Source organism: Nannospalax galili, unplaced genomic scaffold, assembly GCF_000622305.1.
Source record: "Nannospalax galili isolate Female #2095 unplaced genomic scaffold, S.galili_v1.0 scaffold96, whole genome shotgun sequence".
NCBI classification, from domain to species: domain Eukaryota; kingdom Metazoa; phylum Chordata; class Mammalia; order Rodentia; family Spalacidae; genus Nannospalax; species Nannospalax galili.
Window position 1 is genome coordinate 7,756,466 of NW_008342018.1, and position 15,438 is coordinate 7,771,903.

The window sequence follows — 15,438 nt, forward strand, 5'->3', positions numbered from 1 at the left end:
ATAAAAGTTTGAATTGTACTTGTGGATTCAGAAGATTTTTTATAATAAAAATTAATTTATTTTTATTTTATGTGTATGAATCTTTTGCCTACATGTATATAAGCGCCTTCAGAGACCAGCAGACAATGAGATCCCCTGAAACTGGATTTACAGATGATTGTTAGCTGTTATGTTGGTGCTGGGGACCTGTTTCTGCCTCCACAACACTAGAATAGTCACATACTGCCATGCCCAGCTTTTTAAGTTTATGTTGGGTACCTGAACTCAGGTCTTCATGCTTGCACAGGAAGCATGTTATTGACTGAACTGTTTCCCCAGCCTCAAAACTGGTATTTTGATACTGTAAAATTATGAATCTTTTTATTTTCTTTATGTTTTGTGGTATTTTCCAACTCTCTCATAATTCTGTTATTATAATTGTGAGAGAAGCAACTCTGTGCTGAAGGCACCAGAATTCTCAGCAAAAGAGGAGAAACCGCTAAAGTTAAAGCAAGCATTAGGTACTAGCTCAATTTTTCTAATATTTTTGCATTACTGGAAATGGGTTTTTCACAAAGCAAAAATAATCAGAGGAATTCAGAAGTTCAACAAGCAGGATGGGGAATGAGTGTGTGACTCTGTTTAGTAAGAGAGAGCCTCTTCAGGCTCGCACACCATCCTGTGAAGAAACTTGAACAGCAAGTATAGCATCCCTTCACAGCTGCACACCAAGCATTAGAAGAAAAAGCCCTTGAGCTATGTATATTGTGTTATACTTTAGAAATTAACTTGAGCTTAATCTTGGAATTATTTTTATGCATACATTTGAATTGAGTAAATAATTCTCAAAAACGTTAGCTCTATGATTTAGTTGAAAGTAGTCAGTGTTCATGTCAAATTTTGACAAACCACTCTAAAATATGCTCTTAGGTCAAGATATGCTGTAAGATTTCCAATGTGAATTGAAAATACTGTGGATGAAATGAATCCTCTGAGGTATGAGCACAGAAGTAAACACACATTGAAACAGAAGATGAAACACACGAGCACATAATAAAAATGAATTCTATAAAAATGCATTTAATACAGTAGACAACAAACATCACAGTTTTATGAAGTTACTGGTTTTATTTTAGATATTATATTTAAATATTTCAACAATGAACATTTTTATTCTTTTAAAATATATTTTAAAATTTGTAACCTGATGGTGAGGAACTGAAAAAGGGTGCCTTGGATGGAGCTTCTGAACAAAACCAAGAAAAGCAAGTGGGATGATGACCACATAACTTCTTTCATCATAGCAGACAAAAGGACTATCAGTAAAGTGTAAAGACTATAAAAATCAAAGAAAATATCCATAAAATATACATCTGACAAAGGGTTAATATGAGAAACTCAAAGATATCAGGAAAAAATGCTTTAAAAGCATTTTTGAAATGATTTGAAAAATACATTTCTCCAAAGGCATGAATAGCTGGCAGGTACAGAAGAAGTCGATGGCTAATACTGATGATTGGGAAGTAGCATTCAAAACCATTCACTCACAGGATATCCTCTTACACCAGTTATATCTGTTATCACAAAAAAGAAAGAAATGGCACATGCTGACAGGCGCTTCCAGTAAGTTTATACACTTTGTAGCAACTAGAATTAACATTCAGAAAATGAAGTTAATGTTTCCCTGTTACTAGACACATATCAAGGAATTAAAATCAGCTTATCAAAATATATCTATACATCTATATGAGGACAAATATACGTACACACACAGTCATTAAAAAATGGAATGCTGCTATTTGTAATACATAGGTAGACCTGGAAATTTTTATGTAAATTGAAATAACCTGACCTATGAGAACAAATACTGTACGATTTCACTCATATGAGCATTATAAACATTGTAGACTGTACAGAATTTTTGTTACTAGAGACTGAGTAGCATCTTAAAAAGGGAAGTATGGGGTTGGAGAGATGGCTCAGCAGTTAAGAGCAGTGACTGCTCTTGCAGAGGACCCTGTTTTGAGTCCCAGCACCCACATGACAGATAACAACCATCTGTAACTCCAGCTCCAGGAGGTCCAACGCTCTCTTCTGACCTTTGTGGGCAATACACGTTGGTGCACCTACCTACATGTAAGCAATACACCCATACATATTAAACGAAAATAAATAAGTTATTTTGAAAAAAAAGGAAGGATAACCAGACATTGGTCAATGTGTCCAAGGTCACATCTGGACAGGAGGAACAAGCATTACAGTGTTACATTGACCAGAATGACTACAGCCAACCAAGGCATATTCCAGTTTCCAAAATCACCAAGAGAGGGCCTAATACAATGCAATCAATTGGCAAGTGGCTAGATAAGTTAGTATCCTTCCTGTGAGAACTGTGCGATGATTTCAAGACACCATTCATAAGTACAGACAATTAGCCATGTCAATAAAATTGTTGATAAGCATGCTTTATGACTCTACGGATTCCTCCTTTTCATTCTATTCCACATTACATGAATAAAGAACTCTGGGGCTTGTCCCCATGCAGCATAATCTTGAGGCTAAACTTATACAGGTATCTGGACACATTTAAATAATATAAAATAAAATAAAAATTCTAATTACAACCTCAGAGAAAAACAATTTTTTTGTTTATTTGTCCTGGTTTTCCTTAGTTATGCTTTTATTTTATTTTAATTTAAATAAAGCAGTTGGTGAGCATACTATTTTAAAAATATGTTGTCTGACAAACAGGTACAAATTAAAGGTGATTTTTCTTTCAACTACATTCTAGCTGCAATCCTTCAGTTAATGTCTTAGAATTGTAAGGTGAAGGTATATAACTCAGCAAAGATCCAGATAAGTACTGCCTACGTTACTCAGCTCCTCCATCTATAATAAAGGATGTTTTTTTCCTTTTGGTACATCTTGAAGAATGTGTATGAGCGCATAGCCTGAGCGTAGGTGAATGCATCCATTTCGTGTAATGCTGTGGAGGTCAGATGAGGGATTTGAATTCCCCTGGAATTGGAGTTAAGGACAGTTCATAGATGCCGTATGGGTGCTGGGAATCAATCCTGGGTCCTCTGCAAGAGCAGTCAGTGCTCTTAACCGCTGCGCCATCTCTCCAGGCCCCTGGATTTATTTATATTTTTATATGAATGTAAAAATGAGTGTGTGAATGAGTGTGTCTGTGTGTGTGTGTGTGTGTGTGTGTGTGTGTAGGTACCCACAGATACAAGAAGAAGGCATTGGGTCCCCTGATAGTAGTGTTACATGTGGTTATGAGTCACCCAACTTTGATATTGTGAACTGAACTCAGGTCTGCAAGACTAGAAAGTGCTCTTAACCACTGAATAATGTTTCCAACCTTATTAAATGTTTTCAAAAAAATATCTCTATAGCTCATGTATGCAGTGTTTTCAGCAACAGGGTCTTACAATGTATTCAACTGGGTAAGCAAGAACAGGGCCAGTGGCCAATACTATTTGAGGGTCTGTGGAACCCCTAGTCAACAGCTTCAAAATAGGGAGTCCATTCCTAGAACTCAGCTTTTACTTTGCAAGCTTGTGGTGTCTAGTAGTGGCACTATTCCTTGTTCCCTTGATTCCACAGTGGTAGGATAACATGGTTTTCTCTAAAGGCCTTGAGTGTTAATTATACCTCCTGTACTTCCTCCTCTGCTAGACCCACCCATTCCTCACCGCTTTAACAATTCCTACTCAATTTTTATCTTTTTCTCCTTTATATCTCTGCATGTTACCTCCCTTTCAGGAGGCATGCTTGAAACCAAGTCCATTTATCATTTTCTTGATCTGCCTTGTTTTTCAAACTGAATATCCATATCTGATATTTCAGAGCTAGAATCCAGCTGTGAGAGAGAATATGGAACCTTTAATATTTATTTTATAATGGATGGTTTGTTAGTTTTCATTATTAAATCCAAAAAACTCCTAAATTAATGGATGTAAAATAATATGACATAACAAAACTATTCTGTAATGTATATACACATTATCTCAGGCACATTCCAAATGGTCCAAAGATAGAAATTTCTAGCTCTAAGTGCCTACATTAAAATATCAGTAAGAGAAAAGAGTAGTAAAATTCTGCTGTGAATCTATCTGGGCCTTGACTATTTTAGTTGGGAGGCTTTGTACTACTGTTTCGATTTCTTTATGTATTATGGATCTGTTTGAACTATTGATCTCTTTTGGTTTAACATTGGTGGATCCGTTGATTTTAGACATTCATCCATATCTTGTAGATGTTATAATATAATAGAGCACAGATTTTAAATTATTCCTTAATAACATTCTGCATCTTTTTAGTGTCTATTGCGATGTTTCCACTTTCATTAGTGATTTTATTGATTTGGATTTGCTTTCTTTCCTTTGACTAGTCAGGCTAAAGGCCTGTCTATCTTCTCTATTGTTTCTAATAAACACCTCTTAGTTGCATTGATTCTTTGTATTATTTTTGTTGTTTCTATTTCATTGATTTCTGCTTTGATTTTTTTAAAATATTTCTTCTGTTGGATTTGGATTTGTTTTGTTCTTGCTTTTCCAAATTCATCAGTTGTACTGATGGCCTTTAATTTTTCTCTTACTGATATTTTAATATAAACACTTAGAGCTATAAATTTCTCTCTTAAGACCATTTTTTTAATGTGCCCCAGATGTTTTATTGTGTTATAATTTTAATTTACTTCTAGGAATAATATTATTTCTTTCTTAATTTTTTCTTTTACCCACTCAGCATTTAAAACTGTGCTTTTTATTCTTTATGATTTAGTGTATTTATGAGAGTGTTTTTTGCTATTATATGGTTCACTGTGTTGTTGCCTAGTAGAATGTAAAGAATTATTCCAATTTTTGTATTTGATGATACTTAGTTTGAGTCCAGTATGTAGTCTCTTTTAGAGAAACTTCAATGAGCTGCTGAGTAGGAGGTACATTCCATGTTGCTTCTGTGGAATATATCATAGATGTATTTTAGGTCCATATAATGTATGATGTCATTTACTTCAGATATTTCTCTGTTTATTCTTTGTCTATTGGAGAAAATGCTATATTGAAATGACTTAGTACTTTTACTTATTTGGAATTAATTGGTTTCTTTAAGTCCAGTACTACTTTGCATACATAATTAGGTTTACCAGATTTGGTGCATATATGTTCATGATTGTGTGATCTTTTTGTTGATTATTCCCTTGAACAAAATGTATTGACCTTCTTCATCTCCTGTGATTAATTTTTACTTGAAGCCTATTTTGTCAGATATTAGAATAGTGATTCCTCCTTGTTTCTTAGTGCATTTTCTTGAAATAATTTTTTCCATTCTTTACCCAAAACTAGTGCCTATCCTTGGAGGAGAGGTGAGTTCCTTGCAGACAATAAATAGATGGATTTTGTTTCTTGATACATTCAAATAACCTCCGTCTTTTGACTGAGGAGTTGATATTTAGAGTTATTATTGAAAGGTGTAGATTTAATCAAACTATTTTACTGACATGTTTTTCTGTTGGTATTCTTAGTCTTATTATTTTGGTTTCTGTCTTTTAATGCCTCATTTATTTTCTTTCTGTAACCTCTTGAGTCTAGTCATTTCTTTCTTCAGTCCTTTGTACTGCTTTGAGTATTCTCTCTAGGATTGGTTTTGTGGACATGAATTCTTTCACCCTATTTGTATGATGGAAAGATTTTTCTTTCACTTTGACAATGATAGTTTTGCTGGGAAAGAATACTGTGTTGGCATTTATGGTCATTTAGAGCTTGGGATACTTGGATCCATGGTCTTCTGGTCTTCTGGCTCTTTTTTTAATAGTTTGCATTGAAAGTTAGCTATAATTCTGATGGGCTTTCCTTTTTAGATAACTCCTTGTTTTTTGTTGTTGTTTTACGCACCTTTCAGTAACCTCTTTTTGTTCATTATATTTGGTATAACTGCTATAACGTTCCTTGATTCCATGTGGAGTTTCTGTTCTGTGTACTTAGTGTTCTGTGTACTTCTTGTATCGTTATAGGTACTTCTTTCTTTACTTTCGGGAAGTTTTCTTCTATAATCCTGTTGAAGATCAGGTCAACACCATTGACCTGAGAGTTGTCTCCTTTCTCTATGACAATGATACATAGAATATATTTTCTTTTCATGCTGTCCCAGATTTTCTGTATATTCAATGCCTGTATTTTTAATTGTTTTCCATGTTCTTTGCTTGAATTATCTAATTCTTCATCTTTGTCATTCAATATTGATATGCTGCTTTCCATTTCAGTCATTCTTCTTTTGAGGCTTTCCCTTAATATTTCAAATTAGTTTTCTGAGTTTTTCAGTTTCATCTTCATTTCAGCTTGAGATGTCTTCCTCTTTCTTTATTTTCAAGCCCTGTGTAGCCTTTGTCATGTTTTTCACCTGCATATTCGTATATCTTGCACTTCAGTCAGAAGTTTATGCTTATCCCCTTTGAGTTGAATTGTTTGCTTGAATGTTCTTTAAAATCTTTGAATTCTTTGATCATGTTTACGATTGTTTTTTTTAAATGCTGCAAGCTGGGGTTCCTCTTGGTAGTTCTCATTATATTACAGTAATGTAGAAATGGTGGGTTTTGGTGAGGACTTATCTTGGCCTTTCATATTATTTGTGTTTTGTTGTGGCCTGGGCATTTAGATTTCTTTTCTTGGTTCTGTGTGTCTGTTATGAAATTCTAGCCTGCCTTTGTTTAGTTGAAGTTTAGTTCTATTATATTATTGGTATAGCTTGGTTTCTTTCTGATTGAGGATTTAATTGTTCTGTGCTTCAGGTCCCACTTTTGAGTTTTCATTGATGGTACAGGATAATTCCAAGCTCGACAGTCAAGAACTCTCCAGCAGGGCGAAGGAGCCTAGGCCCAAATTTCAGAATATGGGGATTCAGTGGACTGGGTTCTGGTAGGCTAGTCAGGAGTTCTCAGGGACCAGAGGCTCAATGTGGAGATGAGGACAGTGATGAGGATGGTCGAACTAAGTAAAAAGAGTACATGTGAGCCCTGGTGCAAGGAGAATGGAGCTGATTCCAGAGCAGGGGAATCAAGAATAAGTTGAGGAAATCTGACCAGGTTAGCCCTGAGGTCTCCGCAGGAATAGCAGAATGGGCTTAGCCCAAAGGCAGAGATGGGGATAATTTGGGGAGCATGTAACTAGCTAAGAAGAATAAATGTGGGTCCTTAGAAAAGTGAGAGAGGTGGTACTTTGTAGGTGAGTTTTCAAGGTTGCCTGCACATTGTCCTGGACCCCCAGATTGGAATGGAGTTGTCATGTGAGCTGGTTGGGTAGTAGATTAGTGTGGCAGTTTGTAGATCTGGATCCACCAGAGCATCGAACGCTGGTCATAGTCTAGTCTCATAGATGGAGCTCCAAACCTCAGTTCTGGAGCCAAGAAGGAAATCCAAGACCCAGGATAGGCTGAGAGCTGAGATGATGGTGCTTAACTTACTCTTCCAAGAGGAAGTATATGCAGAAGTGGGATGGGATAGGATCTCTGTGACTCAAGTAAGTCTGAGAGCTAAGACAGTGGGGCAATAGGGTGTTTCATAAATAGCTTTTATGGGTAAATTATTCAAAATCCAAATGACCCTGTGTTAAACTATTGTTAAATCCTCATAGTAATCCAGATTCTTTTTTATCAAGAGCAATCAACTGAATAAGATCATGTTAAATTACCAGTGGAAAAGAAGTACTGTATTTCACTTTATATACACATACACATATATACATTATAAATATTTAGTCCTGAATCTGATAAAATGCATACATAGTAAGCTGAATTTTCAGTGTCTGAAATTTGAATATGTGTCCAGTTCACTATTATTGTTACAATATAGAATATTCCTATTTACATCTCAAAAATTTTCTGATTTGTTGAGTCATTTTAAAATAGTTTGCTAATTTTCTTCTCTTTTGACATTATGGATAAAAAGTCAAAATCTCAATCCTCATTTCCCTCCAATGAATGTTAAAATGTTTTATAAATACTATCCTGTAATTTAAAAGCTATTCAATTGTTATATATTTATTTATTTACTAAGTGTGTATAAATGGGAAAATTATTTTTCTGATATTAAGTCTCTTTACTTTCAACCCCCATAGTAGCTGTCATTCTTTTTTATCATGACAATTTTCACATATTAAATTATTATACAGTAACAAAATAGTTTCAAGTTCCTTGGTAGAGTTTTGTAGTAGACCTGAGTATTTTAATTTTATACATTTCTACCTATCAGCACTAAACTGTTGAAAGCTTCCACACACTATAATAAATCCTTTAATTAATGACATTAAATTGTCCACTGAATAGACTCTGGCCTACTTAAATGTCTTAAGTCTTCATGCTTTTCAGAATAATATTCACATATTCATGCAAATAGATTGATAATCTGTTTTGTTGTTGTTGGTGGTGGTGGTGTTGTTGTTGTTGTTTGTCTTTTTGAGCCAGCTGTCCTGGATATCACTATGTAGACCAAGCTGGCCTTGAACTCACAGATACCTGCCTTCCTCTGCCTCCTAAGTGCACTAAAGAGACTAAAGGCAAGCACCACCATGCCTAGCTTGATAATCTGTTTTTAATGAGATATTTGATTTAGGTACATAGTTAATAGCATATTTGCTCAAAATGGGAAAAAATGTAGAACTCAAAATGAAAGCTATTATGAATTCATCTTGGGAGAAAATGGCACTTAATGTTTGATTGTTTGCCATGTCATCAAGGATAGTTATAATTAAAATTTCCATCTAATGAAGAGACTATTAAATATCTATATACAGCTACATAGATACATATAGATACAGATATATTTCACTCTTATTTGAATTGCATATCCATATTCATTTGTATAGTTTTATTATGTTTGAGAATATACAGAAAAAATACTTATTTGATATTGAGACAGATACTATTTGTGTGTATATGCCACAAGTGAGTGTTATGAACAAATCTTAGTGCTGCTCAACTTTTCTACTGGAGATAGGAATGTCATTCCTCCCAGATGATGTGGTGTTGAAAGATCAAGCATTTCCCCTACCTCAGCTTGACCAACCACACAATGAGTGCTTTGTGTTTGCTGACAAGAGCTTGGGTGGGGGATTAAGGAAGCATGGGTGCCTCACAGGCAGCTGTATCACTGAAACACCAACCACAGTATGAGTGATTATTCAGGAAATTGGCATTATCCAGATCTAAACTAAAAATTTTGCTAAAAACACATAAACTGATTTTAATGAATGTGTGAATACTATTCTGTAAAGCAGTAAAACCATTAATAAAAAGATTTAAGTAGGTCAGAGTCTACTTACTGGACAATTTGATGTCATTAATTGAAGGGTTTATTATACTGTGTAGAAACTTTCAGTAGTTTTGAACTGGTGGGGAGAAACACAAAAATTTTAAATATTCATGTTTACTACAAAACTCTACTAAGTAACTTGAAAACTGTTTTGTTACCTCATTACAGTTTGATATGTACCATCTGCAGGCAGCTTTGATAGATGGAGAATCTCCTTTTCCCAACAATTACTACTGCTTTTATAACCTTTGGGCAACTCAGGAGTTTGGTAACTTTCTGAGTTTCTTGAGTCTCAGTATTAGATTCTGTCCTTCCTCCAAGAAGGAATGTTTCAATTCAAGGAAAAAGTCCAGGTAACACATAGTTTCTGCTGTAGAAAACTATAATATTTTGTTGCTGTTTATTTCAACCAGAAGACAGATTAAACTTTTTTAAAAGTTAAAAAATAGATATAACTACATTGATAGAATACATCACTGAGTCAACAAATTTCTCCCATCCATGGCCAGAAGGTAGATCTTTAGGGTTTGACAGGCAGACAGTTTCACTGCAGTTACTCAACTCTACCATAAGATCATCCAGGATCTATAGGTGATACAGAAGAGAATTATCACGGCTGTGTCCCAAACAAAACTGTATTTATTGACACACTACAATTTGAATTTTAAGTAATCTTTATGTCACAAAATAGTTAAATATTATTGCAAGCCGTCAAGTTTCTTTTACTTTACTGGACACTCCAAATTTGTGGCTGTAGACTGCTTAAGCTTGCAATAGAGAACCACAGTCATGTCATGTGTGAATTTCATACAAGTAAAACAAGTGAACATGGGAGCACCTGTGATGGAAAGGGCACTAAGTTAATGACTTCTGGTGAAACAGAGCAGATGGTGCCAGTGGAAAAGAGGGTAGAACTATGGGAATATCACAATCTTATTTTTATGTGAACTGCGATGTATAGGTTTGTGTGGAAAAAGTAGATGTCAATGAGTAAGATTAGAGGTCAATTAAGGATAAATAAGAAATGATTTTAGACCACTTCTTGTATTTACAAATTATTAAAGTTTAAGTAACAAAAGAGAATGAGATTGAAGAATGGGTTATAAAATAAACAGATTTACATATTTAAAGCTATTTAGTACAGATGGATGTCAAAATAGACACTGGGCTAATTAGTTACATAAAACATTGGGGACACAAAGAAGAAATTTTAGGTAAGCTACTCCGTGCTGGTTGATTTTAATCAACTGGAAACAGAGTCACTTGGGAAGACGGACCCTAAACTGAAGAATTTTCTTATTTGCTGATTGTTTAGAAGGGCTCAGTCCACTGTGGGTGGTGCCATCCCTGGGCAGGTGGGACAGACTGTAAAAGAGAAGTAGTTGAGTAAGCCAAGGGAGTTATCTAGTAGGAATAGTTTTTTTGTTTGTTTGTTTTTGTTTTTTGTGGCCCCAGCTTCAGTTGCTGTCTCCAGGTTCCTTTGAGTTCCTGAAATGTCTTCTCTGGAGGATCGCTATAAGCCAAATGAACCTTTCCTTCCTGAGGTTGGTTAGGTCAATGCTTTATCATAGCAATAGACAATGAACTACAATAGAAATTAGAACCAGGTACATGGAGTATTGCTCTGATGGACCGAACATTTTGCTTTCCTGGGAAGACTGTAGAAGTATTTGGAACTTTGGCTGGAAGCTCTCAGAGATTAAGGAGCTGTTGTTGTTGATGCTTGAAAATAATGCTAAGAGCATTACAGACAATAGTGACCAGGCTTGTGATGTTTGAAAGGGAAAACTCTCAAGTCTCAAAGACTCTCTCAGGGATATAAAATTTATATTTGAATCAAGAATTGTTAAGTGAAATCTTTGCTTAACGTTGACAACTGCTACTTTTTGGATGAGGTTGAAAATTCAGCTGTGATTAATGAGAGACTCTTATCTTTGAAGTCAAATTTTCTGAGGAGTATTTTCTCAGACTCAACATGTAGAAGCTGTGATTTAAAAGGGGCCATAGTTTTTCTCAAGTTGGAAACCTAACTTGGTAAAGTATAAGAGTCCACAGGTTGGTACTGGTTTTGGTGTTGTGAAAGCTGCAGAACTGAAGAGATCATGAGAGAAGCAGAGACATTCCATCATGAGTCACCAGGAGAGGTCAGGAGAGGCCAATGGTGAAAGTGAAGCATCATTAAAGTGGTGAACTCGAATACTGGCTGCCCATACCATGGATGACCCCCGGGGACAGTGGCAGGTATGGTGTGGAACCTGCATGAGCCTAGGAGGCAAGCTGTGTACAGTGCAGGAGGCAAACCAGGGGAAGTGGATCTGCCTAAGACTTTGGAGTCTAGAAGATCTTGAGTGAATCTATATGTCAGACACTGAGCTACAATGAATGCTGGAATTTTATTTTGGCTAAGTGAGTTCTATGTTTATTTTATCTTTTTTAAATAGAATATTTTATTGATTTTTTTGTGTATTTTATACAGAACATCTCAATCAATCATCTTTATACACCGGTCTGCACTGGCACCCTTCCATTTCCCTCCAGCCCCCAACTGGAGCCCATATACTCTGTCACCCCTCTTAAGGCCCTCTGTGTCAAATCAGTGTCCTCAGATGTTCCCCAGTGCTGCCTTATTATTTTTAAAGAAGTATTTTATTTTTACTTGTGTGTATGAATGCATTCTTTGCATGTATGTAAGGGCAGCCATGTTGTACAATGCCTGCAGATGTCAGGAGAGGGTGTCAGATGTCCTGGAACTGGAGTTATGGTTAGTTGTTAGCTGTCATGTGGGTGTGAGAAAATAACCTGGGTCCTCTGCAAGAGCAGCCAGTGCTCTTAACTGCTGTGCCATCTCTCCAGCCCCAAGAAATGCCTTATTCTTTCCTAGATAATGTTTTTAATTAACTCTGTGCTTAATATCTGCATCAAAATGCCTTTAACAAACTCCGACTCTCCTTTACTAGATCATCCTAAGGTTATTTTCTTTATCGAGGCTAAAAGTCTGGTTAAACCTGTTTCTAGGTCCCTAAAAACACTAAGGGACTCTTGAGGCTGGTGTCTTTGACAGCAATGAAGTCTTACCTACATATGTTTTGGCAATGAAATTAACACAATGGGTTTGACATTAACTACTTATTATGACATACAATTGGTATGATAAATCAGCAGAAGACATCTAGAACTCTGTATACTTTCTTGAATGCTATCATGAGCTTAGCTGTGGAAATTTGAAGTGCCAGACACTGAGGCGATGAGTTACAACAGTAAGCACCACTAATCACAGCCCATGTTGGGTGAAACCATTTATTGGATGGTATTTTTCAAGCTAAGATTCAACACAAACACCTATCCACTGCAGCCGGATTACCAAGGACAAAGCAAAGTAATGATTCTACCTAAATCCAACTTAAGGAACCAGTGAGTTTCTTAGAATTACAGGAGTATGGATGAAGGGTTTCCTACAGTAGCATGAAAGGGCAGTGAAAAGTCAATCCAATGTGGAAGTTGATGCATGGAGCTCTCTGCACAGCCAGGAGGCAAACTGAGCGTGTCAGGGGGTCTCTTTCTCCAGCAGCTAGGCTGTCAGAATCTTTTTCCCCAGCAGTTATTGCTTCTCTTGCCTTAGGGAGAGACCTTGTGAATCCTGTAAGATTTGGTTCTCCTGCACTTATAAGGCTGTTTCCTTCTTGTGAAAATATTTCAATTTGGAAAAAAGAAATGCTGCCAAGTAAAACATTATTAAAAATGAAACTGTTTCATGTTATCTTTTAATTCCATGAATGTGATTTTAAAAAGTTAAAGGATTCTGCCCCATCTCTGAGTTTTACATTCTATACTTTTATACTTTCCAGTCTTTTGTGTACTTTGTACTGTTATTCTCCAGGTTTTATTAGCTTTGGGAAAAATCATATGCGTACTACAGAACACCTTCAGCAGCAGGCTGCTGACCTGTCTCGTATTGGCTCACACACGTACCCTTTAATCCTAAAGACAAGCTGCCCGTCTCCCTTACATTTAAGGTTGAAATAAGTGACCTCCCTTTGATAAGGAGTTCAGGGAAGGGCAGTGCCTCCCTGTTTTTTCTGACAAATGAGATAACAGTAGAAAAAAGCAAGTCTCAAGTTCCTAGCTTTAAGGTTGTTACCACTCAGCAACTGTAATAGAGAAGTTTTGATGCTTAATAGAAGAAAACAAACACAGCAACTTGATGTAAATTCTGGGCAAATCTGTAGACCTGAAGAAATATGAATGACGCAATTGGCTAAGCTGCTTTATAGTGACCCTCCCTGTTTAAACAACTCTAAGATCACAGTGGAAGAAGTATGGTTTCATAGATGCGTCTGTGAAAATCTTACAGTGGAGATAAACCCTTGGTAGTTGTACTTACTGCTTCTGTTGGGTAAAATAAAGCATGCCTTGGAGAATGTGTGCGACACAGCACTAGCATCCAAGGGGTCAGAACCTCAGCACACTGCCTTGTTTGCTTCCTGCAGTGTTGATTGCTTCATGTTGATGTGTATTATTGACCTTTCTCGTCACCAGAAAACAATACCTGACAAAAACAACTTAGGGGAAGAAGAATGTGCCTCACAGTCTTATGGTGGGGAAGGTATAGTTGCTTTCTAAGTGGTAGGGGGAACTTTCTGTCCATTGTGGCAGGAGTGTGAGCTAACTTGCAGACATCTTATGGGCCAATGAGGAAATAGAGAGTCCTCGGCAGCGAATATGGGCTGGAATTAACCTCTAGCCCTGATAATATGGCCTTATGTCTAGAGGCCAGTCCTCCTAATCAAATTTTCTACAACCACCCAAAACAGATCCACCAGCTGGGTACCAAGTGTCCAAACACATGAGGCTCAGGGGTCATTTCATGTTCAAAGCGCTACAGGATAGAGCAGAAATCATGAGATGATACATGAAGTAAAATGAGCAAAAACAAAACTGAAAATGGCAACCAACATTTCCAGCTAGAAGAGGCAAATTCCTAAGAGAAAGAGAAAAAACAGCAGCCCTGTATGAGGAGAAAGCATGCTATAGGCCCACGAAGACCAGCGTGGCGGCTTCTAGACTGAACCTAAGGCCAATAAAGAAGACCTAAGCAGAAAAGGCCCTCTTCCCCTCCGCCCTCCCTCCTCTCTTTCCGTCTTTCCTTTTCTTTCCCTCCCTCCTTCGCTTTAAAAAGCTTCCTATTTCCATATATCTTTATTTTAAGCATATGATTTATAACAAAAGATATTTTGAGAGAATACAGGAAATTATATGTTTACAAAGGGGGTCTGCGCACAGCTTATTTTTGCTGTTAGAGAAAAGGAGCAGTCTTCTCACTCAGTTTCTCTAGTGACTTAATTCCAGGAGTTTGAAGCAGGGGCAGAAATTACACAACTAGAAATTCAAAAATATGTAAAATCCTAATTCAAGTTGTTAAATTCACATCACTATATTATTTGCAATTGTTATTATCAATAACTAAAACCTGACACATTGAGCGTGGAGATAAGAAAGACGAGTATCTTATTTGTTAAAAACATTTAAAAATTTTTTAATATGTACAAGTGTTTTGTTGCATGTATGTAAGTGTATCACATGTGTACAGTGCCTACATAGGGAAAAAGAGTGCTTAAGATACCCTGGAACTGGAGTTCTGGACTGTGATTTTCTGTCCTGTGGGTACTGGGAACTGAGCCTGACTTCTCTACAAAAAGCAGCAAGTGCTCTTAACTGTGGAGCCATCTCTTTGGCCACAGGGCTGAATATTTTCAATGAAGTGTTTGCCTCTCATCAGTGTTCATGTCTTTGAAACTAAGGAAAGATAAGGAAAGAAATTATCACAAAATTAGAAAAAAAGCAACCTACTCTATGTATACTGTGGCTTTATAGATTGAACATACATACACAATTGGGTTTATTAAAAATCAAGTACTTGAGATGCACAAGTAATTAATGAAAATATTTAAAATACTCAGCTTTGAACTGAATTATACTTGAAAGCAGGTATGTAGCTCAGTGGTAAACTGCTTGCCTAGCAATGTGCAGGACTCTAAGTTCAACACCCAGTATAGAAAACAAAAATCAGCTCCTTGCAGGCTAACTGAAATTTTACAATCAAAGTAAGGGGAAAAAATTACTTCCTCTACAGTTCCTTTAAGTTGAAC